The sequence below is a fragment of the Equus caballus genome, chromosome 3 (genome assembly GCF_041296265.1).
Source record: "Equus caballus isolate H_3958 breed thoroughbred chromosome 3, TB-T2T, whole genome shotgun sequence".
Lineage (NCBI taxonomy): Eukaryota > Metazoa > Chordata > Mammalia > Perissodactyla > Equidae > Equus > Equus caballus.
In genome coordinates this window covers 4,052,396-4,077,210 of record NC_091686.1, presented here as the reverse complement: position 1 = coordinate 4,077,210, position 24,815 = coordinate 4,052,396, and the positions used below count along the sequence as shown (strand labels likewise).

The 24,815-nt window shown below is 41.8% G+C and overlaps 1 long non-coding RNA gene and 1 pseudogene across 1 annotated transcript; one reads left to right on the top strand and one right to left on the bottom strand.

Annotated features, from left to right (window-relative positions):
• Positions 1 to 17,944: 17,944 nt before the first annotated feature.
• Positions 17,945 to 23,445, bottom strand: LOC138923355 (uncharacterized). The gene is made up of 2 exons (XR_011436851.1): positions 23,147 to 23,445; positions 17,945 to 18,606 (listed from the first exon to the last, which is right to left on the bottom strand). It is a non-coding gene; the product is annotated as an uncharacterized lncRNA (long non-coding RNA).
• Positions 21,454 to 22,414, top strand: LOC111772745 (leucine-rich repeat-containing protein 75B pseudogene; annotated as a pseudogene).
• Positions 23,446 to 24,815: the final 1,370 nt, after the last annotated feature.

The following is a 24,815-nucleotide window of genomic DNA, read 5'->3' as shown; positions in this document are numbered from 1 at the left end:
AGAGTATTGTTAACTATAGTCCCCACGCTTCTGTACATTACATCCCCAAGACTCATTTATTTTATAACAGCCAGTTTATACCTTCTGACTCCCCTCACTCTTTTTGCCCAGCCCCCACCTCTGGCCACCACTAATCTGTTCCCAGTATCTATGAGCTCAGGGTTTTTCATTGGTTTTTGTTTTGTTTTGTTTTTTCCAGATTCTACATATAAGTGAGATCATATGGTATGTGTCCAATTTATTTCACATAGCATAATGCCTTCAAGATCCACCCATATTGTCACAAATGGCAGAATTTCCTTCTTTTTATGGCTGAATAATATTCCACTGTGTGTGTATATGCGTGCATGTGTGGGTGTGTACATATACTCATATCACATTTTCTTTATCCATTCCTCTATTGATGGACACTGAGGTTGTTTCCATGTCCTGGCTACTGTAAATAATGCTGCAATGAACATGGGAGTGCAGATATCGCTTCCACATAGTGAATTCTTTTCCTTTGAGTTTATACCCAGAAGTGGAATTGCCAGATATGGTAGTTCTATTTTTAATTTTTTGAAGAGCCTCCATACTGTTTTCCACAGTGACCGCACCAATTCACATTCCCTCCAGCAATGCACAGGGTTGCCTTTTTTCTACATCATCCCAACACCTGTTATTTCTTGTCTTTTTGATGATAGCGATTCTAACAGGCGTGAGGTGACATCTCACTGTGGTTCTGATTTGCATTTCCCTGATGAGCCATGATGGTAAGCACCTTGTCAGGTACCTTTGGCCATCTACACGTCTTCTTTGGAAAAACGTCTATTCAGTTCCTCTGTCCGTTGCTTAATTGGTTTGCTTGGGTGTGTGTGATTGAGTTGGATGAGTTCCTTGTATATTTTGGATATTAACCCCTTAAAACATATATGATTCACAATTATTTTCTCTCATTCCATAGGTTTCCTGTCACATCATTTCTACAGCTTACACTTTGATTGCTGCTCCTGCTGACATAAGGCATTCCAGTACCTATCAATGGGAAAGGCAGCTTCCTCTCTGGAAAAGGAGAAGCAGAAGAAGTTTTCTTCATCCCTGGGTGGGGCTGGGGGAAGACACAGCACGGTTCTGCTCTCCTCCCTGTAGAGAAGCCTGGCAGGAGGACCCCGAGACAAGGCAGGTGGAATGTTGCTTGAGGTTACTCAGTGCTACAGGCCAGGATGGAGACAATCCAAGGGCAGTGCCAGGAAGACAACTGACATAAACCCAAAGAGCAAAGGGAAGGCAAAACAGTGGAAGGAGTGGGGAGGGGTCTTGGTAGAGAGAGGCAGAGAGAGGGATGTGGTGTGGTCCTGAACCCACAGGTGAAGAGCATGCACTGGGTCACCCCTGAACAAGGGGCCTGTCATCTGCCTCAGAGTCAAGGCTTGAAGCAGCCATGTGGGGCTAGACATTCATTCAACCCACAAATGCTCATTGCCTGTTGAGGTACAGAGGGCCAGACTTGTCCCAGACATCGAGTCAGACACATACACCCCACAGGGCCCTTGCACTCATCCTTCTTGTGTCTGTCAAGTGAGGCAGACAATTAAACAACCGATTGCAATGAAACATGGAAGTTGCCGGTCTAGAAGAGGTACGAGGGGCTGTGGGCGGATACAAGGAGAGAAACCAGACAAACTCAGGGTCAGGGTCAACCTCTGCAGGAAACGCCACTCACTCTGAAGCCTGAGGGAAGAGCAGCCCTGGTCCCGTGTGAGCAGGACGGAAGATGCTTCAAGCAGAGGTAAAGAGCCTTTGTCAGGAGACAGGAGCGGCTGGACAGATTTCTAGGAGAGGAAGGGGCGGGCGAAGCTGGAGAGGCAGCGGGAGGGCGAGCCTGGCGGAAGTGCGGCTGCCTGGGCGGGCGGGGGCCGGACTCCCAGGGCCTCGCCACAGCCACCGGGCAGGGAGTTTGCCTTTTATCTCAAGGGCAGTTTCGAACAGGCAGAATGACATGATCAGGTTTGCCTTTTAATGGACCACATTTTGTTCCAAACACATCTCTAAACTCCTTTTCCATGATCTTCTTTGGGGGCATAAAGGGAAGGGGACAGTCTCAATATAACTCTGAACATATGTTCCTGTGAAACCCACGTGCAGCAGAGGTGAAGAAAAGCCGTGGGCCTCAGATGCACTTGCTCTTCACCTGTCAGCCCCCTTTCCACAGCTGCTTGATGTTCGAGACTCCCTCAGAACACTTTCAATAAATCTTTTTAACTCTGTTTGTCCTCGAAGTAGGAAGCCTTGTCCTCAGCATGTGATTAGGTTGCAAAACCAGCATTTTCCAGACTCTATTCATCAGGCGCAATGGAGTTTCCAGCCCCACCAGGTGCCCTGCTCCAGCCCGGCCAGGATGGCCATCGTTCACGTGGATGCAGCTTAACCTCTTTCCCTGCTACCATAAAGCTTAAGAGGGACATTAACTCAGGATGCAATCAGAGTCAAAAAAGAAATCTGTACCTTGAGTCTAATGACCAAAATTATGCACTCAGCCAGGATCTTATAGACCAAGACAGATGACAAAGAAAGGCGGAAAATGGCTTTTTATTTCCACGAGTTGGCTTCCCTGACATTTCTCCTATTTTATTTTTTAATGTGACATTATAATCATTATCATCATCAGAGGAGATTTTTAATGAGAATAATGATCAGTAACAGCATCGACAATAATGGCTACTACTCATGGAGTTTACAATGGGCCAGACCCGGAGCAAAGTTCCTTCAGTAGATTATCTCATTTAATCTTCACAGTAGCCTTGTGAGACAGATAATATTATTATTCCTGTTTTACAGATGAGAACACTGAGGCCCAGAGAGGTGAGCAGCAGCTGGTGCTGCTGGGAGGGTTTGAACTCAAGCCGTCGGACTCTCACGCCCGCGCAACACTAACTCAGGGGAAATCCATTCCTGACGAATTACTAGGAAGTTGAGCCGGGTCCCCCGGGTCCACTAAGTTCGGTGCTGTGCAGTGTAGGGTAGAGACCTGCGCTAGAGGTCTGCTTCCCCAAGCGTTTCTCCCTGGGGAACTCCCCAGCTAGAGCCACAGAACTGAGCCAAGAGAGGCCCAATCACCTGGGCCAAGTTTTCATTAAATTGTGTGCATGTTTGGGGGCTTAATGATTATTTTCAGTCCCGGTTCCTGCTTATTTGGTTTGGGTTTTGCACGATTAATTAGGAGCCTAAATTAATGAGAAGGGAAACACGTGTCCAGCTGGTCCTCCCAGATGTTCCTGGAAAGAAACTCTCCAATTTGCACAGCATGACAGTGTAAACATGACTTCGGGAAGTGGCTCCAAGCTGGTTCAGTACCCAGCACTCCTGACTGCGAGGAGCGGGGCCTTGCCTGGCGTCTGCGCTCTTCCAGGTCTGAAGTAACGTCTCCGATGTGTTTGCTGATCCAGCTCTACAGAAGCGTCTGGTTCTACACGGTGCGGCCACCGTTGCACTTCCTCACCTGAATCCTGGGAAGAAGGAAATCCAAGCTCGCAGCAAGAGATAGGAAAAGAAGGAAACGAGAAGTGAAAAGAGCAGTCTTAATAAAGACGATGAGGAAAAAAAGTTCCCCGCATTTCAGTGGTGATATAAATTTCACAGGCACCCATCAGTAGTCCAGTTTTTTTCTCATCCTTTCCCTGGCCTATATGAGGAGAACCGACCCATCCATCTGTTCCAGTTACATCTGGTTTGAGGTGGCAACTGGATGAAAATAAATCAGCATCCTTTAGGTTCATCCAGTATGTCTCCCCATGAAGGAGGAAACATGGGAGAACGTACCAATATTGAAGTGGACAGGCCTAGAGGGTCCACAGACGGTCAGGGAGCTTTACATTGCCTCTCTTTCACTGTATTGGGCACCTACTGCATGCCCGTGCTGGGCGCTGGGGTCGTGCAGCAAGCGAGTGAAGCATGAGCCCTATCCTCAAGGAGTTTGTGGTCCAGCTGTTCTTGCTTCACCAATCACAGTCCTGACGAGGACACCGGCACAGCCAAGAAGCGCCCTTGGGTATACACATACGATGAATATTATTCAGCCTTACAAAGTCACTTCTGAAATGCAAATTAAAATCACAATGAAACGCCACTACATACCTATTAGAATGGTTTGCCTAAAAAGTAAAGCTTTACCTAAAAAGTAAATTGTGTTTACCTAAAAAGAATGAAATTCTGATACGTGCTATGACATGGATGAAACTTGAAGACATTATGCTAAATGAAATAAGCCTGCCACAAAAGGACAAATATTGCATGATGCCGTTTATCTGAGGTACCTGGAAGAGTCAAATTCCTAGAGACAGAAAGTAGAATAGAGGCTGCCAGGGGCTGGGGAGAGGGGGCTGGAGAGTGTGTGCTTAAGAGGAGCAGAGCGTCAGCACAGGATGACTCCAAAGGCTCTGGAGATGGATGGTGGTGATAGTTGCACAACACTGTGGATGTCCTTAATGCCACTGAACTGTACACTTAAAAATGACTAAATTGGTGAATTTTATGTGTATTTTCCCACAACAAAAAAAAAAAAAGGAAGGGGCCTGCCCCATGGTGTAGTGGTTGAGTTCCTGCACTCCACTCCAGGTGTTCGCAGATTCTGATCCCCAACATAGACCTACATACCTCTCATCAAGCCATGCTGTGGCAGCATCTCACATACGAAATCAAGGAAGGTTGGCACAGATGTTAGGTCAGGGCCAATCTTCCTCACCAAAAAAAAAAGGAAGAAGATCTCTTGGGTTTCACAGGACACAAGTTCCTGGATGAGTGGGCAAGTTGAAGTCACCAACTATAAACAATCTCCCCACCCTTCACCCTGCTGCAAGCCCCTAATTCAAGTCGGACCATCATTGGTCTACACAGCATTCATTCAACAAATATTAGTGACATGTTCCCAACACCACTCTAGGCACTAGGGATAACCAAGACAGAGTAACCAAGGCAGAGAAGGTTCCTGCCCTCAGAGGCTTACATTTTAGTGGAGGTCAGGCAATGAACAAGCAAAACCCCACCCCCAACAGCTCTATCCTGGCCTGTTTTATTTTCATCCTTAGCACTTGTCACAATCTAACATAATATCTATGTTACTAATATATCTCTTGTGCCTGAATCTTTCCACTAGAACGTAAGCTCAATTTTAGTTATTTCATTGATGCAACCCTGAACCTAGATAGAATAGCACCTGGCACATAATAATCCTCAATATATGTGTAAAATGAATAAAAATCAACAAAAGATTTAAAAGAATAATTTTTTATTGTGAAAAATACTTTAAAGGAAAGACTCAGTGTTCTGTGATGAAATATAACTTATGGAAAAGAAAGAAGATAAAATAACTCAAGGTGTAAGATTTTAAATTAGATGATCAGGGAAGTGGTTCTTTTATAAGACGACATTTGAGCTGGCACCTGAAGGACAAGAAGGATATCTACATGGAGCCATCTGGAGGAAGAGGACTGCAGGCAGAGGACAGCAAATGCAGAGGCCACGGGACAGGAACACTTCCACGTGTTGACAGAAGAGAAAAACATCAGTGTGGCTGAAGTGTGGTGAGTGAAGAGGAGAGTGGCACAGGTGAGGTCAGAAAGGTGAGCAGGCATCAGGTCCTGGAAGACCCCGCTAGCTGTGGGAGGAAATTAGATTGTATTCTAAGTGTGACGGGAAGCCACAGAAGTATTTTTTTTTCTTCATAAGATAGGTTTTTTTTTCAATTGTGGTAAAGTGTACATAACATGACACTTACCATTTTAGCCATTTTTAAGTGTACAGTTCAGTGGCATTAAGAACATACACATTTTTGTGCAACCATCACCACCATCCATCTCCAGAACGTTTTCATCTTCCCAGACTGAAACTCTGTCCCCACGACATACTAACTCCCCATTGGCCCCCTTCCCCCAGCCCCTGGGAAACACCATTCTACTTTCCATCTCTAAGAATTTGACTACTCTAGGTATCTCGGGTAAATGGCATCATACAATATTTGCCCTTTTGTGGCTGGCTTATTTCACTTAACATAATGTCTTCAAGGTTCATCCATGTTGTGGCACGCATCAGAATTTCATCCCTTTGTATATATATACTACATTTTGTTTATTTATGCATTTGTCCATAGATATTTAGGTTGCTTCCCCTTTTGGCTATTGTGAGTAATGTTACAATGAACGTGGGTGTAATATAGCTGCTTTCAATTCTTTGGGGTATATAGTCAGAAGTGGAATTGCGGCATCATATGGTAATTCTATGTTTAATTTTTTGAGGAACTGCCCTAATTTTTTCCACTGTGGCTGGATCATGTTACATTTCCACTAGCAATGCACAGGAGGGTTCCAATTTCTCAACATCCTCATAGCACTTGGTACTTTCTATTTTTCGAAAACAGCCATCCTGAGGGGTGTGGAGTGAGACCTCACTGTGGTTTTGATTCACATTTCCCTAAGGACTAGTCAAGCCGAGCATCTTTTCCTGTGCTTATTGGCCATTTGTATGTCTTCTTTGGAGAAATATCTATTCAAGGCCTTTTCCTATTTTTTAACTAGGTTTTCGCTTTTTGTTGTTGAGTTGCAAGAGTTCTTTACGTGTTCTGGATATTGATCCCTTATCAGATATATGATTTGCAAATATTTTCTCTGATTCTGTGGGTTGCCTTTTCACTCTGTTGGTAGTGTCCTTTGATGCACAAAAGTTTTACATTTTGGTCAAGTCCAAACATCTATCTTTTCTCTTGCTGCCTGTGCTTCAGCCTCATATCCAAGAAATCATTGCCAAATCCCACTTCCTCAGCCTTTTCCCATTGCTTTGTTCTAAGAGTTTTTAAAATTTAAGTCTTACATTGAGATCTTTGATCCATTTTGAATTAATTTTTCTATATTGTGTGAGGGGAAAGTACAACTTCATTCTTTTGCATGTAGATATCCAGCTTTCCCATCAACATCTGTTGAAAAGATTGTCTTTGCCCCACTCAGTGGTTTTACACCCTTGTGGAAAATCATCTGACCATACATGTGAGGGTTTATTTCTGGGCTCTCTCTTCTATTCTGTTGGTCTGTATGTCTGCCTTTACACCAGTACAAGAGTTTTGATTTCTGTAGCTTTGTAGGACCTTTTGAAGTCAGAAAGAGTGATACCTCCAACTTTGTTTTTCTTTTTCAAGACATTTTGGATATTCAGAGTCCCTTGAGATTTCATATAAATTTTAGGATGGAGTTTTGCATTTCTGAAAAAACATAGTTGGGATTTTTATAGCAATTGCATTGAATCTGTAGATTGTTTGGGGCAGTATTGACATCCTAACAATAGTAAGCCTTCCAATCCATGAACATGGATGTCTTTCCATTTATTTACGTCTTCTTTAATTTCTTTCAGCAATGTTTTGTAGTTTTCAGAGTACAGGCCTTTCACCTCCTTGGTTAGGTTTATATAAGTATTTTATTCTTTTTGATGATATTGTAAATGGAATTTTTTTCTTCATTTCTATTTCAAATTTTTCATTTTTAGTGTATTGAAATGCAAGTGGTTTTTGTGTATTGGTCTTGTATCCCACAACTTTGCTGAATTTTTTTATTAGTTCTAACAGGCTTTATTGTGGAATCTTTTTGGTTTTCTACATCTAAGATCAGGGTATCTGTGAACAGAGAGAATTTTACTTCTTCTTTTCCAGTTTAGATATCTTTTATTTCTTTTTCTTGACTAATTGCTCTGGCTAAAATTTCCAATACTATGTTGAATAGAAGATGCAAAAGAGGGCACACCTGCCTTGTTCCTGATTTAGAGAAAAAGCTTTTAGTCTTTCATCATTGAGTATGGTGTTTGTTGTGGGTTTTTCTTATATGTCCTTTATTGTGTTGAGGTAGTTTCCTTCTATTCCCAGTTTGTTGAGCGTTTGTATTGTGAAAGGGTGTTGAATTTTGTCAAATGCTTTTTCTGCATCCATTCAGATGATCACGTGGTTTTTTTCCTTCATTCTGTTAATGTGGTGTATTAATGTATTACCTTGATTAATATATCAATGATGGTCATATGTTGAACCACCCTTGCATTCCAAGAATAAATCCCTCTTGGTCATGGTGTATAATCCTTCTAATATACTGCTGAATTCTGTTTTTTAGTATTTTCTGAGGATTTTTGCATCAGTATTTATAAGGGATATTTATCTGTAGTTTTCTTGTAGAGTCTTCGTCTGGCTTTGATATCAGATCAATGCTGGCCTCATTGAGTAAATTGGGAAGTGTTTCCTCTTCAAATTTTTAGAAGAGTTTGAGAAATATTGGTGTTAATTCATATTTTAGTGTTTGATATAATTCACCAGTGAAGTCATCTGGTCTAGGGCTTTCTTTTGTTGGGAGGTTTTTTATTAATAACTCAGTCTCCTCCTAGTTATAGGTCTATTCAGATTTTCTATTTCTTCATGATTCAGTCTGGTGTGTTGTGTGTTTCCAGAAATTTGTCCATTTCACCTAGCTTATCCAATTTGTTGGTGTACAATTCTTGATCATACTCTCTTCTTACTATTTTTTTTTTAAATATACCTGTGACCTAGCAATTTCTTTTTTTTTCTGCTTTATCTCCCCAAACCCCCCCTGTACACAGTTGTATATCTTAGTTGCAGGTCCTTCTAGTTGTGGGATATGGGTCACCACCTCAACGCAGCCTGACGAGCAGTGCCATGTCTGCGCCCAGGATCCGAACCCTGGGCTGCCGCAGCAGAGCACATGAACTTAACCACTCGGCCATGGAGCCAGCCCCTCTTCTTACTATCATTATCCTTTTCATTTCTGCAAAATCATGGTAATGTGCCCACTATCATTTATGATTTTAGTAATTTGAGTCTTCTTTTTTTCTTATCAATATAGCAAAAAGTTCGTCAATTTTATTTTTTTAAAGAACCAACTTTTGGTTTAATTGATTTTCTCTATTTTGTCTGATATTAGTACAGCCACCCCAGCCCAATTCTGGTTATTATTTGCATGGAATATATTTTTCCATCCTTTCACTTTAACTTACTTGCATCTTTTGATCTAAAATGAGTCTCTTGAAGACAGCATATAATTGTATCATGTTTTTTGTTTATTCTGCCAATCTGTGTCTTTTGATTAGGGAGTTTAATCCATTTACATTTAAGGTAATTACTGATAAAAAAAAGTCTTACTTTGTCATTTGTTATTTCCTTTCTCTATGTCGTGTATCTTTTTGTTTCCCATTTCCTTCATTACTATCTTCTTTGTGTTTAGTTGATGTTTTGTAGTGCACATTTTGATTTTCATCTCATTTCCTTTCATGTATATTCTATAGATATTTTCTTTGTAGTTACCCATAAAAATTATGCATAACATTCTAAAGTTATAACAATCTGTTTTAAATTCGTGCCAATTGGGGGCCGGCCCGGTGGCACAGCGGTTAAGTTTGCACGTTCTGCTTCTTGGCAGCCCGGGGTTCACTGGTTCAGATCCCGGGTGTGGACATGGCACCTCTTGGCAAAAGCCATGCTGTGGTAGGTGTCTCACATATAACGTAGAGAAAGATGGGCATGGATGTTAGTTCAGGGCCAGTCTTCCTCAGCAAAAAGAGGAGGATTGACAGTAGTTAGCTCACGGCTAATCTTCCTCAAAAAAATAAATAAATAAAAATAAAAAATAAATTGACGCCAATTTTATTTCAATCACATACAAAAATTCTACTCTTTAAATCCTAAAAGTTCTTACTACAAGACAAAAAAAATGTGTAGCTATATGAAGTGATGGATGTTAACTAACTGTATTGTGGTAATCATTTTGCAATATATATGCATGTCAAGCCATTATGCTGTAACCTTAAATTTATACAGTGATATATGCCAATTATATATCAATAAAGCTAGAAGAAAAAATTCCATTCCTTTACAGTTTTGTCCCTGCTGTATTTTATGTCACTGATGTCACAAATTACATCTTTATGTATTGTGTACCCGTTAACATACATTTATTATTATTTTTATGAATTTGCCTTTTGTCTTATTTTTAAAAAGTGGAATTACAAACCAAATTACAACAATACTGGTTTTTATATCTGCCCATGCATTGACCTTTCCCAAAGATCTTTATATCTTCCTCTGGCTTTGAATCTAGCATCCTTTCATTCCTACCTGAAGGACTTCTTTTGGGATCTTATAGGGCAGGCCTATTGAAATGAACCCCTCAGCTTTTGCTAATCTGAGAATGTCTTAATCTCTCCTTCATTTTTGAAGGACAGTTTTACCAGATATATCTCAATTAACAGATTCTTTTTCTTTCAGCCATGTAAATATGTCACCCCACTGCCTTCTGCTGAGAAATTGACTGATAACTTATTGAGGATCTCTTACACCTGATGAATTACTTCTCTCTTGTTGCTTCCAAGATTCTCAATTTGTCTATTTCTTTTGACAATTTAGTTATGTGTCTAGAATGGGTCGCTTTGGATTTATCTTACTTGGAATTCATTGAGCTTTCTGAATTTGTATGTCCATTTATTTCCTCAAATTTGGGACATTTACAGCCATTATTTTTCAAATAAGCTCTCTGCCCCTTTCTTTCTATCTTCTCCCTCTGGGACTCCCATAATGCATATATTGGTCCACTTAACAGTATTCCACAAGCCCCTCTGGCTGCAATTACTCTATTTATTCTTTTTTCTTTCTACTGCTCATACTCAACTATTTTAAACGTCCTATCTTCGAGTTTGCTTATTCTTTCTTCTGCCTGCTCAAATCTGCTGTTGAACTATTTAGCGAATTTTTCAATTCCATTATTGTATTTTTCAGCTCCAGAATCTGTTTCGTTCTTTTTTATAATTTCTTCTGTTTGTTGATAATCTCATTTTGTTCATATATCATTTTCCTGACTTTCTTTAGTCTTTGTGTTTTCCCTTAGCTCTTTGAGAATATTTAAAACAATTCTTTTAAAGTCTCTGTCTTATAGATCAGATACCTTCAGGGACAATTTCTGCCACTTTATTTTCTTTCCTTGAATGGAACATGTTTTCCTTTTTCTTTGTGTACCTTATCATTTTTTGCTAAAAATCGACCATTTGAAATGGCAGCCATTTCTCCCAGTCTTTGAAGACTAGCTGTGACAGAGAAGTCCTTCACTAATTAGCTGGGCTAATCCTTGGGATCAGCTTGAGGGGAAAGCTTAAGGTCTTCTTAGGTCTATTTTGAACATGGGTCTCACCTATACCTGTGTGCTATTTTCAATTTTCCCATATACATACTTGCCTTTAAATGTTTTATTTTCCAAAAGATTTTACTTCAGCTTCTCTTTGGGAGCTTTGGATGGTCTATTGGTCTATTGTGTGTCTCTACGCATAATCTCTTGCTCCAGGTGTCTGGGGTCTTAGTCTCCTGCAGCTTTCCTGAGTAGCATTCACTGCCTCTCCCCACCTGAGATTCATGTTAAGTGAAACAAGAACCAGTCCTTTAGGTAGTCGCCAGACAGGTGAGAACACTGCTAATAAGGACTGCTCTGCTTTCTCCAGTTTGAGGTAGGGAATTGGGAACTGGGTTGCTGCTTCCTCCAGACCAAGACCACACTGCACTGGGGAAGCAGTGGGATAACAGCAGGCAAAAATGCTGCTAATTTTCCTACAGTTTTATATGGGTTTTTTTCTTGATTAGGCATTTATTTGATTGCTGTAGATATTTGACTGTTTTCCAGAGCTCCTATAAGATTACTTTAGCTGGTTTGTGGTTGTTTTTTGATGTCTCCATAGGGAATGAGGGCTTGGAGCTTCCTTGTCTGCCATTTTGCCTATGTCATCTTCAATAGAAAGTTCCTGTGAGCCAGTCCTTCCTGAAAAGTATCACATATATCCCGGGAAGGTTGCATGAGTTTATTCAAATGAATGGTTAGCACCATCTAAAAAACAAACAAGGGGCAGGTATGAGGCACAGGAGGGACTGGTTTGTCCCAGGAAACTGTTGGCTTCATGGATCACTGAAGCATTTTTACAGCAGTTTTATTGAGATATAATTGACTTACAATAAATCACACATTTAACATGTACAATTTGGTACATTTTGACACATGTATTTATCTATGAAAACATCATCACAATCAAGAAAGTGATCATATTACCTTTTACATCCAAAAGTTTCCTCCTGGTCTTTTGAAATCCCTCCTACCCTTTTTCCCCACACCCTCACCTCCATTGTCCCCAGATAACCACTGATCTACTTTCTCTCACAATAGATTCATTTGCATTTTTTAGAATGTCATATAAATGGAATTATAAAGTATATATTCTTTCTGTCTTCTTTCACTCAGCATAATTATTTTGAGATTCATCTATGTTGTAGCATGTATCACTAATCATTCCTTTTTCTTCCAGAATAGTATTCCATTGTATGAAGTTACCACAATTTTTTATCTATTTGTCTATTGATAGGCATTTGGGTGAATCTAGTTTTGAACTATTATAAATAAAGCTGAAATGAACATTTGGTTACAAGTTTTTGTGTAGACATAAAATTTGATTTCTCTTGGGCAAATAGGTAGGAGCAGACTGTCTAAGACATTTACTATATGTATATGTTTATGTCTATTTCTAACTATTTAAGAAACTGCCCAATTGTTTTCCAAAGTACTTACACCATTTTATATTCTCACCAATGGTGACTGAGGGTTCTATTTCCTCTACATCCTTACCAACATTTCATATGTTCACTCTTTTTAATTTTTATTATTCTAATAGGTGTGTAGTGGAATTTTGTGATTTTTAACTTGCATTTCTAAAATAAGTAATGTTGTTGAGTAGCTTTTTTGTGTGTTCATTTGCCTTCCACATAATCTTCTTTTTCTGTTCAAATCTTTGACCCATTTTTTCATTGAATTGTTTGTTTTTGTTTTCATATTATTGAATTTTAAGAGTGGGAGTGTGTGTGTGTGTGCATGTGTGCATATTCTGGATACAAGCTCTTTATCAGATATACACTTTCCAAATATTTTCTCCAACTGTGTGGCTTATATTTTTATTCTCTTAGAATAAAATATATCTTTTTAAGTCTTTTGAAGAGCAGAAGTTTTTATTTTTGAGGAAATCCAATTTGTTATTTCATGGATCGTATTTTTGGTGTCATATCTAAGAAATCTTTGACTAACCTAAGTCCAAAAGCTTTCTGGGGCCAGACCAGTGGTGTAGCAGTTAAGTTCACGCACTCCACTTCAGCAGCCTGGGGTTTACCAGTTCTGATCCTGAGTGTGAACCTACACGCTGCTTATCAAGCCATGTTATGGCAGGTGCCCCACATATAAAATAAAGGAAGATGGGCACAGGTGTTAGCTCAGGGCCAATCTTAGCTGAAAAAAGATTTTTGTTTTTAAAGATTTTATATTTCCTTTTTCTCCCAAAGCCCGCCAATGCATAGTTGTGTATTTTTAGTTCTGAGTCCTTCTAGTTGTGGCATGTGGGATGCCACCTCAGCATGGCTTGATGAGTGGTACCATGTCTGCACCCAGGATTCGAACCAGTGGAACCCTGGGCCACTGAAGCGGAGCGTGTAAACTTAACCACTTGGCCACGGGGTGAGCCCCTACAAAAAGATTTTTATCCTATTTTTTTCTAGACCTTTTATAGTTTTACATTTTATATGTAGGCCTACATTTCATTTTGAGTTTTTATGTGTTGTGAAGTATGGACCAGAGTTCATCTTTTTGCATATAGCTGTCCAAATGTTCCACCACCATTTGTTAAAAAGACTATGCTTTCTCAACCAAATTTCCTTTGCATCTTTGTCAAAAACTAATTTTCCATGTATGATGGGTCTATTTCTGAGCTCTGTAATCTATTCCATTCATCTATCTGTCTATCGTTACACCAAAATGGCACTCTCTGAATCAGTGTAGCTTTTTAAGAAGTCTTGAAATCAAGCAGCGTTAGTCCTCCACTTTGTTCTTGTTCAAAGTTGTTCTGGTCCTTCTAGGTACTTTGCACTCCCATATGAATTTTAAAATCAGTTTGTCAATTTATACAAAATGAAAGCCTGCTGGAGTTTTGATTGAAATTGCATTAAATCTATATCTATAGACCTATAAATCAACTTGAAAAGGAGAATATTGAGACTTCTGACCCATGAACATGGCATCTCTCTCCATTTGTTTAGATCTTTTCAGTTTCTTTCAGCAATGCTTTATAGTTTTCAATGCATAGGTCTTTTCTTAGATTAAACACAGAAGGATTTTAATCAGAGGATTGACATGGTCTGCTTCAGTTTCTAACGTAACAGTGAAGGACTGAAAGCAAACAAGAATGGGAACAGAGAAACCAACTGGGGACTAGGGCATGGCCCAGGCAAGTGATGATGGTGGCCTGAACCGGGATGGCGGCAGCAGTGATGGAAAAAAGAGCTGATCTGAAATTTAATTAGCTTGAATCCCATGGAACTGCCATTTTTTGTAGGTCGAATAAGTTATAATATTGGCAACTTCATATGGGTCAAGTTAATATTTTGGAAACGTCAGGTTGCAGGACTTGCTAGTCGATTGGATGCAGGGAACTAATGAAAGGAAAGAATCAAGGAGGGCTCTTAAGTGCTTAGCTCGAGCAAATGAATGGATGAGGATGACATTTCCTCAAAATGCAAAGACTCCCATTCTCCCTGACTTTCTCTTTATTCCCAGTTCTTTTTCTTTCTCGCCATCATCTTTAGCTTTTCAGGGAACACAATTATCACAGAGCTACATGTTTACTTTTAAACATACATTTTTCCCACCCAGCTCCCTGCCTGACATTTTTACGACTTTTGCTGGCTTAGCTTTCCATGGGCAGGGCATACAGAAAGAACATATTTTCTGTGCACAGTTTGAGGTTCATGCATACTCCCTTGATTTTAATGCTATAGCAACATACCCTGAACTTTTTATTTCTCTGAGCTGGGCCCTCATCTGGAAGGGTTCTGGGCCACATTTTCAAGCAATTTGGTGCCGATCATTGTGAGGGTCCTGAGTTTATGGAGGGCAGGCTGGGAACGCATGCTGCAGTTTATACTCAAATTACTATCTTAAATGACTCCACGGGGGGTTTCTTTTAGGGGTCACTGAGAGCCAGAGTGGAATGTTTTTCCTTCTTCACTTTATCCCAGGCCTTGGGGCACGAGGACCATAAATACAGGTAATGTGTTTTATAGCCAGATTCTCTAGGTTCATTTTTCCACCTCTCTCCCCACTCCCAGTGATAGCCAGGAAACTCCACAGAGCTGACTGGAGACTCACTTTGTATGGCCCTGTTTCTACAAGGACTAAGAGACTTGGGTAGCTGAGAGACATAGGAGGGTGCCCTTAAGGGGCATGACACCTCCTGTCTGTAGTTCAGCCAGACATGTGTGATTGCCCTCAAGCCCAATGGAGGGGTCCAAACTGAAAAAAGCTGCTTATAAGGTAATGAGCTCCCCATCAGTGGAGGTGTTCAAGCAGTGCCCACACAACTGCTTGACAAATGGGTTATAATTAGAGATTTATGTATCTGATGAGAGCCAAACTATAAACATTTAAGTGTTTTGTATAGCACAAACTTTTTCTGAGACTAAGATACCCCTTCCTTGTTTCAAGAGATATTTATTGAACATCTACTATGGGGCTGGGAATTGTATCACAAGGATACAGCAGTTAGCAAGATGGACAAGGGTCCTGCCCTTAAGGACTCTTCAGTTCAGTGAAAGTGACAAATAGGTAATTTACCTCATAGGTGATAAAGATAACAGTGACTATCTATCAGGCGTCTGGCTGGGCTCCTTGCTGGCATTTTATGTAGGTTATCTCAAAGGTGCTTCCTGACCATTGGAGGCCAAACTCCACTTTACAAATTATGAAATGCAGCCTCAAAAGGTTGCACAGGTTGTCCGAGCTTACACAGCTGTTCGCTGCTGAAGCTGGAGCAGCCCAGGGCGCCCAGTCTCCAGGGTCGATACAAGCAACTAACCCTCGGTTAGGATTCTTCCAAGACCGAGGTCGTGCTCAGCTCCTGAGGGCCCCGGTCCCCACATGCCCTGCCCCCACTCTCACCTCCAGAAAAGTAAATAGTACAGGTCCTCTCACTCCTACCCCCACGAAGCGAACTAGTCCTCGGAGGTTTTCAAATAAAAACCATCTCTCTGCCTTACGCAATTAAGTTTGCCAGCTCAAAAAAAAAAAAATTATAATAACACATTTTAGTTAAAACTTGAGAATTGATACTTGCCAGAACTCCCTCTGTCATTTTGAAAGTGAAGAGTAGGAAAGGAAAGGCGAGAGGGTTTTTGAGGACCCTACTATGTGCATAGAACTTGTGAGGGCCCTACTATGTGCTCAGCCCTGGAAGGGGGTAAAGGTTGGGCAGCTGGAGTGTGATGCACAAATAAAATAAAACACATGCTGCTTGCCCTTGATAAACTTGAAATCTCACTGCACAGGCAAAAAAGAGACGAGCAGGAGGAGGCAACAGAGGACCAAGGACAGGACTGAGACTTGGCATCGTGATTTGTGTTTATCCAATCCTGGGTCTTGCTGTGTGTGTTTGGACAAGTCTCCTTGCCTCTCTGAGCCTCAAATTCTTCACCTATAAGAGTGCCGTCCAAAAGAACTTGCCACGATGATGGGAATGTTCCATATCTGAAGTGTCTGACAAGGTGGGCGTTGGCCACGTGGGGCCTTGAGCCCCTGAAATGTGGTCAGTGTGACTGAGGGCTGGATTTTTAATTTTATATCACTTTTAATTATTTTAAAATTGAACAGCTAAATGAGGCTAGTGGCTACCACACTGGGCGGCACAGATCTAGAGAGCTGGGAGTTAAGAGGCATCATCTATTACGAATGGTATATTGAAAGAGAAGCTCAGAAATGTGCCTTATGCCTCTAGAACTGTCTTGAAAAAAAGTAGTGGTAAAACACCTGGGCTCTGCAGACAGGGTCCACATCCCAGCTCTAACATATGCAGTTGTACAGCCCCAGACAAGTCCCTTAGCTCTCAGTGCCTCAGTTTCCTCATCTGTAAAATGGGGGTAATAACCAGAACGAGATTCACAGAGTTGTTGTGAGAACGACATGAGACGATGGGTGGGACTCTCTCAGAACAGTGCCTGACAGTTGCTGGATGCTCCACAAATGTGGCTGCTTGTTAAAATTCAGCGTCATTGTTACTCTCAACGGGACTCAGCCTTACTCAGCCTCCTGGAATCAGGCCTTGTCCCCTTAACAACTCACTCTTCACCAGGACGCTCGAAAAGCCATCTTCTATTTTTTTTAATTTTGAAAACATTTTATTATGGAAAATTTCAATCACGTACAAAGCTAGAGAGTAGCATGATGAGCCCCCCATGTACCCATCACCCAGCTCCAGTTATTATCGACCCATGGTCAATGTCATTTCATGTATACACCTGCCAGTTTATTCATCACCCACCTCAACAGTATTTTCTAAGCAAATACAGGAGATATCACTTTAACCATAAATATCTCAATGTAGATCACTAAAAAGAGAGGTCTCCTTTAGGGAAGAAAAAGAAAACATAATCACAATACCATTACCACATATCCAATTTTTTAAAAAATTTCTTTGTTTTTATTTTTCCAATTTTACTGAGACAGAATCAACATACCGCACTGTGTAAGTTTCAGGTTAACTAAACTTATTGTGGTAATCATTTCACAATACATGTACGTCAAGTCCTTCTGCTGTGCACCTTAAAAGCCATCCAGGCTGGCCAAAGTGGAAGGATGAAGGATGAGAGCCCAACGTCTCAAGGCGCCCTCTGTAAGCAAAGAATGCTCCCCATTGTAACCAGGGGAGAGGCTCCCCTTCCCCAGCACTGAGAAGCCGTGGAGAGAGTCTAGTATCTCTATGGCATCTGCCTGGAGAGCTTAGCCAAAGGGATTAGGATTGTCCTCGGGTTTCTAAATTAAACGCTAAGTGCAAATCAACAAGATAATGACTAAAATAAGACATTCAGATATTTTTATCCAGAAGATTTTTTTTAATGTTGTTAACAACATTCAAATGGGCCTGGCAAAGAATACAGAATTTCCTTTTTTTCTTTTTTTACTTATTTCCAGTGACTTTGAGAAAAAAAAAAATCCTTCCATTATAGAAACTTGTTCTTAAATTGCTTTGGATTCAATTCAACTTAATGGTTACTGTGGGATTTCTACGTATGGGTGACTCCCCATGGATGTCACTGTCCTCAGCTCGGTGTGTGACTGCGGGCAAGCCTTCTCCTGTTAGATCTTCTGCTTCCCTGTGAATTGAGCAGGGGTTTGCACTGGGGGCGGACTGGTTCTTTAAAAAGGCCTTTTCAGTTCTGACAGTCCAAAGTTCAACAATATCCTTTCTTTTCAAATTGACAATAGGACAGGGTCATAAAGCAGTCATCATTAAACAACAGTTCCGCTCTCCTGGGCTAGAAATGCACAGATCACGAGTCAAATACTCAAATGCCTCCAGGAGCCAAGCAGGTCTCGGGAAGGAGAGAAGCAGGCTGAACAGGGACGACGGTGAGCTGCAGAGCCCCACCCCGTCTGAAGGCGGCTGACGCTGCACGTCTCCGGCCGACGTTACCTCCTGGGAGGGTGCACGTTTCTTGACACATCTTCAACTTTTCCAAGAAAAACCGGAAATCTGGATTTTTATGTAAAACACTCAATTTTAAATGTTGGCTTAAAGAAAACCAAAACGCCTCTGTGGGTCAAATGAAGAATACGTGTAGGATGAGCTGTCCTCATTCCTGCCCCTCCAACACCAGGTGTAGATGTTGACCCAAAAAGCCCTGATTCCAGGACAGACCTTGAAAGGTGATTTTTAAAAGAAATCCAGATATCAGGCCAACTCTTTTAACCTGACTCTTTCTGCTAAAAACCAACATAATGACCTTTGGCCAAAAACAAAGTCCAACCTGGACTAAAAACCAGCAGCAAACAAGATTCTACTGATTTCGGGGAGTGGGGGCTCCTGTGTCCAGAGTCGGCTTTCAGAGCCCTTTGCTACTCTCCATCAACTCCCCGGTAACTGACCCCCAAATCTCCTGGATTATCTTGAATTCCTGGGTGACAAAGCACTCAAGTAGTGCCCATTGCTGAGTCACAGAATCACTCTCCCAGTGTCCAATTCCCACCTGGACCATCCTGGAAACACTGGAGGCTGGGCCCCCTCATTCCCGGCCATAGCGGCCTGTCCACGTCCCTCCTACCAGGTATCACAAACTATGATTTTAAGAAGCTTTTGGTTTCCTTGTTTTGGGTCTGCATCCTCCACCCCACTAACATGGACACTCCACGAGAGCAGGGTTCCAGCCTCTCTAGTTCACAGCTCTTTCCCTAGCTCCTACAACAGAGCAGGGCTCCAAATAGAGATTGCTAAATAATACATTAATGAGTGAGCATCAAGGTTATATTTTACTGTCTCCAGGAACAAGAAGTTTATTACTTCCCAAGACAGGCCATTATTTCTTTGAACACTCTTGCCAAATAGGAAGCTCTTTTAAAACATCTGAATCCACGTGATTTCCACTAGATCCAGTTTGATCTCTTGGGGGTCACACAGGCTAAGCCTGCATTCTCTCCCAACCCACAAGTTCCTAAATGTCGAAAGACAGGTGTCACAGCTCTCTGAGTCTTGTTTTCTACCCAGGTAAGATGTATTCCTTCTCTCATTTGATTTCTTAAAAGAGGAGAACAATGGTTGGGGGTAGGAGAGAGCTGGGAAGAAGACAAGAGGGGTCAGTAACCCAGAAGTCCTGAACACAGCGCATAGTTGACAGTCTCACTGGCACTCTTACTTACGATGTGTATTTTAAAGCCAGATGATCCGATTTTCAAAAAGCGCATTTCTCAGTCACATTTGGATACATACATCAAGAAATGAGCCTGTGTCTTTGGACCCAGTCACATTTCCATGTGAATGAATAGAAGGGTCCTTTGGTTGTATTATGAGAGAATGTCTCGGGCCCTGCTAGCCTTGAGGTTCTAGAACTCCATGAAGAATACCAAGCACTGTCATGTGGCGTGTGTGTGTATGTGTGCATGTATGTTTTGTGTGTGTGTGTGTGTGCATTTGACTATACAGATGGGCTTTTCTCCTAAACACTCTTGAGAATGCCTTTCAAAGTCTAGAGCCAGTGGCCCAGAGTGAGAGAGCAATAGGCCCAGGAATGGTGATGTTGGCCTTGAATGCCCCACACCTCTTTGGTGTCCTGAAGAAAATTAATCTTTATGGAAAACAAGGCTATGCTTCTTTTGCTTGCTGCTTAACTGACCAAGCCTGTTAGTTACCTGGCAAAGTCTGGATGGGAAGCAGATCCGGAGACCCAGCCAAGGCCCTCCTGAGGCCTGGACATCAAGATACATGTCTCGCTAGAACCCACATGCTGCTCACCAAGACTGTGCACTGATAAAGTCCAGTGCCCTGCGAGGGGCAACTTTCAAAGCACCAGAAAGCCAAAGGAGAAGAAGGAGCGGATAGGGTGAGATGTATGATCAGCTGAGCCTCTTCATGAAGTAGAATGAAAACAATCACATATACAGCTGAAAACTGCGTATGCCTGAATATTAGGCAAGCTAATTTTTCCCTAAAATTATTTACTGAGTAAGAAGGAGTTGGATTATATTTAAGTCTGCTTAAAGTTTCTCATGTTGTAAAAGGTGCTCACAAATACTTTATTCTGAACAAACAGTACTATTTCAGGAAAAGAGCCTGAAATAACCTCAGCCAGCTGGTTTGGGATGCTAAGAGAGGTCACCTGACAGAATAAAGAAAGAGGGCAAAAACATTTAAACCAGATTTAGTCATTCTTCCTGGGGGTATGACTTTACGAGCAAGTTTTGAATGTTGTTGTTCACAAGCCTTTAGATGATTGGTTCAAAAAGCAATATAGTAAGTTATTAGTACCGGAGGTCATGAACAGTACTTGTGCACTGGGATAAAATTTCCAATGACAACATCATTCAAAGATTCCAAAAGTGCCGTATCTAGACACAAAGAAGGACATTTTGTAACGGTATAAGCGTCAATTCAACAAGAAGATGTAACAACTATAAACATATATGCACCTAACAACAGAGCCCCAAAATTTATGAAGCAAAACTGACAGAACTGAAGGAAAACTAGACAATTCAACAGTAATATGTGAGGGCTTAAATACTGTACTTTACATACTGGAAAGAACAATTAGACAGAAGATCAACAATGAAATAGAAGACTCAAACAGCGCTATACCCTACTAGACCTCAGACATCTATGGAATATTCCACCCAGAAATAACACGATACACATTCTCCTCATGTGCACATGGAACATTCTCCAGGATAGACTATATGTTAGGCTATAAAACAAGTATTGATGCATTTAAAAGGATTGATCATACAAAGTATATTCTCTAACCTGATGAAATGAAATTAGAAGCCATTAATCAAAAGAAATTTGAGGGCCCGGCCCCCCGCCCCCATGCTTGATGCCCGCTGCACAGTAGCCATGGGGGCATGACTGGGCAGGCACGTGGGACCTGAAGTGGGCTCAGAGGCCGGGGCTGCGGCAGGGTGTGGGCCCGTGCCTTATGAGCACTGGGTGCCCTGGCTCCATGAGATCAAGTCTACACTCTGTGAGCAGCAGCCTGAGTGTGCCCAGCAACTGTTGCACCTCCTGTGCCAGGACCCGGGCCTTGAGGGGACCCTCCTTACCAACATCCTCTACAGGAATGTAGAGGTGGACCCCATCTCCCATGACCTGCTTGTGAACCAGCCCCAGGACCTATAGTGCCCAAAACAGACCATGAGCTTTGGAAGTGCTCAGACAGGATCTGCCAGCAGCTCGTCTACCACCTCACCCCACACTCCAAGCAGTAGTGAGGTCCTGCCTCAGAGGAAAACCCAGAGCTGCCTCAAGAGCAGCCTCCAGAAGACTCTGCTGGCAGGGAGACCATGCACCGTTCAGGAATCCTGCTGTCAGCGTGGGACGTGCAGCACATAATGCACTACCTGGGCAGCCAGGGTGCGGGGCTCATGGTGCTGGACCTAAGCTTCACGGAGCTAAGTGACGAGCTGCTGGGCCTGCTGCTGCCCAGCCCCTGGGCACTGCCCCGCCTCACCCAGCTCCTGCTCAATGGCAACCAGCTAACATGGGCCACCGCCCGTGAACTCACCAGGGCCATCAAGGATACCACCAAGTTTCCTGTGTTGGTCTGGGTGGCCCTGGGTAACAATGTGGATGTGGCCTCCCCGTCTCAGCCCCTGCTGGTCAGCCTGCACTGGTGGCTGAGCCACTGCACCGCAGTCCCCACCATCTATGAGAGCTGGAGGACCTCAAACCTGAGGATGGTACAGCTGGGGCTGCCACCACTGCCTCCACCTGGGGCTTTACAGCTGTGGGCCAGGGCCCCAGCCCCAGGTCTGCTGCACCAGGTGACACACCACCTACCCTGGCTCCTGCTACCTGACCAATGATGCTCCCAAGCCCATAGGAGAGAAGGTGATGGAGACCCTGGAGGTCCCCCAGCCCCCCAGAGATCCAGTGCAAATGCTCAGCCTGGGATTAAGGGAATGGAAGGAGACTGAGCTCACGGGAGCCCAGTGGTCAGCCCAGGTGGTGGTCTCAGCTTTCCCTCAGCAGGAGGGGCCTGGCACCCACTGTGTGGACCCCACAATAAAGGGCGATGACCCCCTCAAAAAAAAAGAAAAGAAATTTGAAAAATTCATAGATATGTGGAAATTAAACAACACTCTCCTAACTAAGCAATGAGTCAACAAACAAACCACAAGGGAAATTAGAAAATACTTTGAGATGAATGAAAATAAAAACACAACATACCAAAACTTATGAGATGCAACTAAAGCAGTGCTTAGAGGGAAATTTATAGCTGTAAGTGCCTATATCAAAACAGAAGAAAGATCTCAAATCAATAACCTACACTTCCACCTGAGAAACTAGAAAAGAAGAGCAAACTAAGAGGAACCCCAAAGCAAGCAGAAGGAAGGAAATAAAAAAGATTAAAGTGGAAATAAATTAAATAGAGAATAGAAAAACAATAGTGACAATCAATGAAATCAAAGATTGGTTCTTTGAAAAGATCAACAAAATTGACAAACCTTTAGCAAAAATGATCCAGAAAAGAGAAAGAAAGACTCAAGTTACTAAAACCAGGAATGAAACAGGGGACATTACTACTTACCTTAGAGAAAAGTGCAGTATCCATGCTTTCATAGATACTGACAAGCTGATTCTAAAATGTATATGAAAAGACAAAGGAACTCAAATAGCGAAAATAATTTTGAACAAGAAGAACAAATTTTGAGGACTCACACGCCCTGTACTCCGAGACTCAGTACAGGCGTTGGATTTCCTGTGCTGCCATCTTTGAGTCCCTCCAACCGGATTTCAACGCATCTCCTCCACATTCCCATAGGAATCACGCAAACCTTCAGCAAGTCACTCCCTGAACTGCATAGTGTGAGTTGTTCTTGAGAACACAGATGGCATCTCTCCTTCTCGTACCCCCAGGACCCTGCAGAATGCTCGGAACAGAAAAGATGGTGAATAAATGTTATTTTAAATGGATGCATGGATGGATGATTTTAGAATCCTTTATCTGTGTACAAATGGATGAGGCAGTGTGGTTTCTTAGAAAGCTGCCATAGAAGGAACACTACCCTGGCAAACGGGACCTCCAGTTCTGTCACAAACCCCCGTATGAATTTAGTCAAGTCACTTCCTATTTCTCATCCTCATTCTCATCTGGAAAATGTGTAAGTTTTATCAGATGATCTCTAAATGTCAGATTTAGGTTCTATTAGCCTAAGACTAAGCAGGTTCATCTAACCACGTGCAGCACATTTAGCATTTGATGATATTGGCCTTTTAAAAGCCAAGTTTAGTGAACAAATTTATTAAACCTCTCAGTGTGGTCAAACCAGTTGAATACCTAAACACAATACTCTATCTCATTTGAAACCTTTGCTCAACTTAAACTCAGTACCCTTTGAGCTCCTTTTGTAGAAAATGTACATGGCACTCAATCAGCATTCACAACAGGTTTTTGGCATAGATAATTTGTCAGCCACAACAATGTCACCCTATAAACTGACCCTAAATTCCATTTTCTATTACTGATGGGAAAGTCCATGTGATGGAAATTTATAGGGTACCTTGGGTTTGACAGGCAGTCATGTGGGTAAAAGAAAAGGGCAAAGGAGGTCTCCTTTGGTATTTAAAAGCACGGGTCCCCGTGTAAAACTTGGGAGTTGTTTTTGAATGTTCTTGCCTCTCAATTTCAAAGACATTCTAGGTCAAAAGTATATTATTTCTCAGAGATTTTCTTAACACAGAAAAAATTGCCTAGGTCTAATTTCAGAATTTTAGGTCTTTTTTAATTTTGACCAAGACACCCACTCAATCTCTCATTCTGACTCCAACCACAGGAGATTTGACCAGGTCTTAATTTTCAACATCCTTGCTGGGGCCAACATGGTGGTTTAGAGCTAATATTGGACACAGCCTCTTGAAATTACTTAATTATCCCATCATTGTAGCAACATTAGTAGATTTTGTGTTAGAGCATTTTCCAGGAGTGCCGAGGACCACAAAAGCTCCTCATTTTGCCGTCCTAAAAAAGTATAGTCCTTGTTAGCAAAAGAAAAAAGTCACCCTTAGAGTAAGGGAGTTGGCCATTTTTCCATTGGTTTCCTAGAACTCATTGTTTTTATTCTAGAAAGGTGATAGTTAAAAACATCTAGAGCTAAAATCTGCTTTTTATAAAGTGCCATTTTGTAGTAATTATGCAAAGTGTTTTCTCTTAGTCACTATCAGAAATTCTAAACATCACTAAAAAAACCTAAAATTTT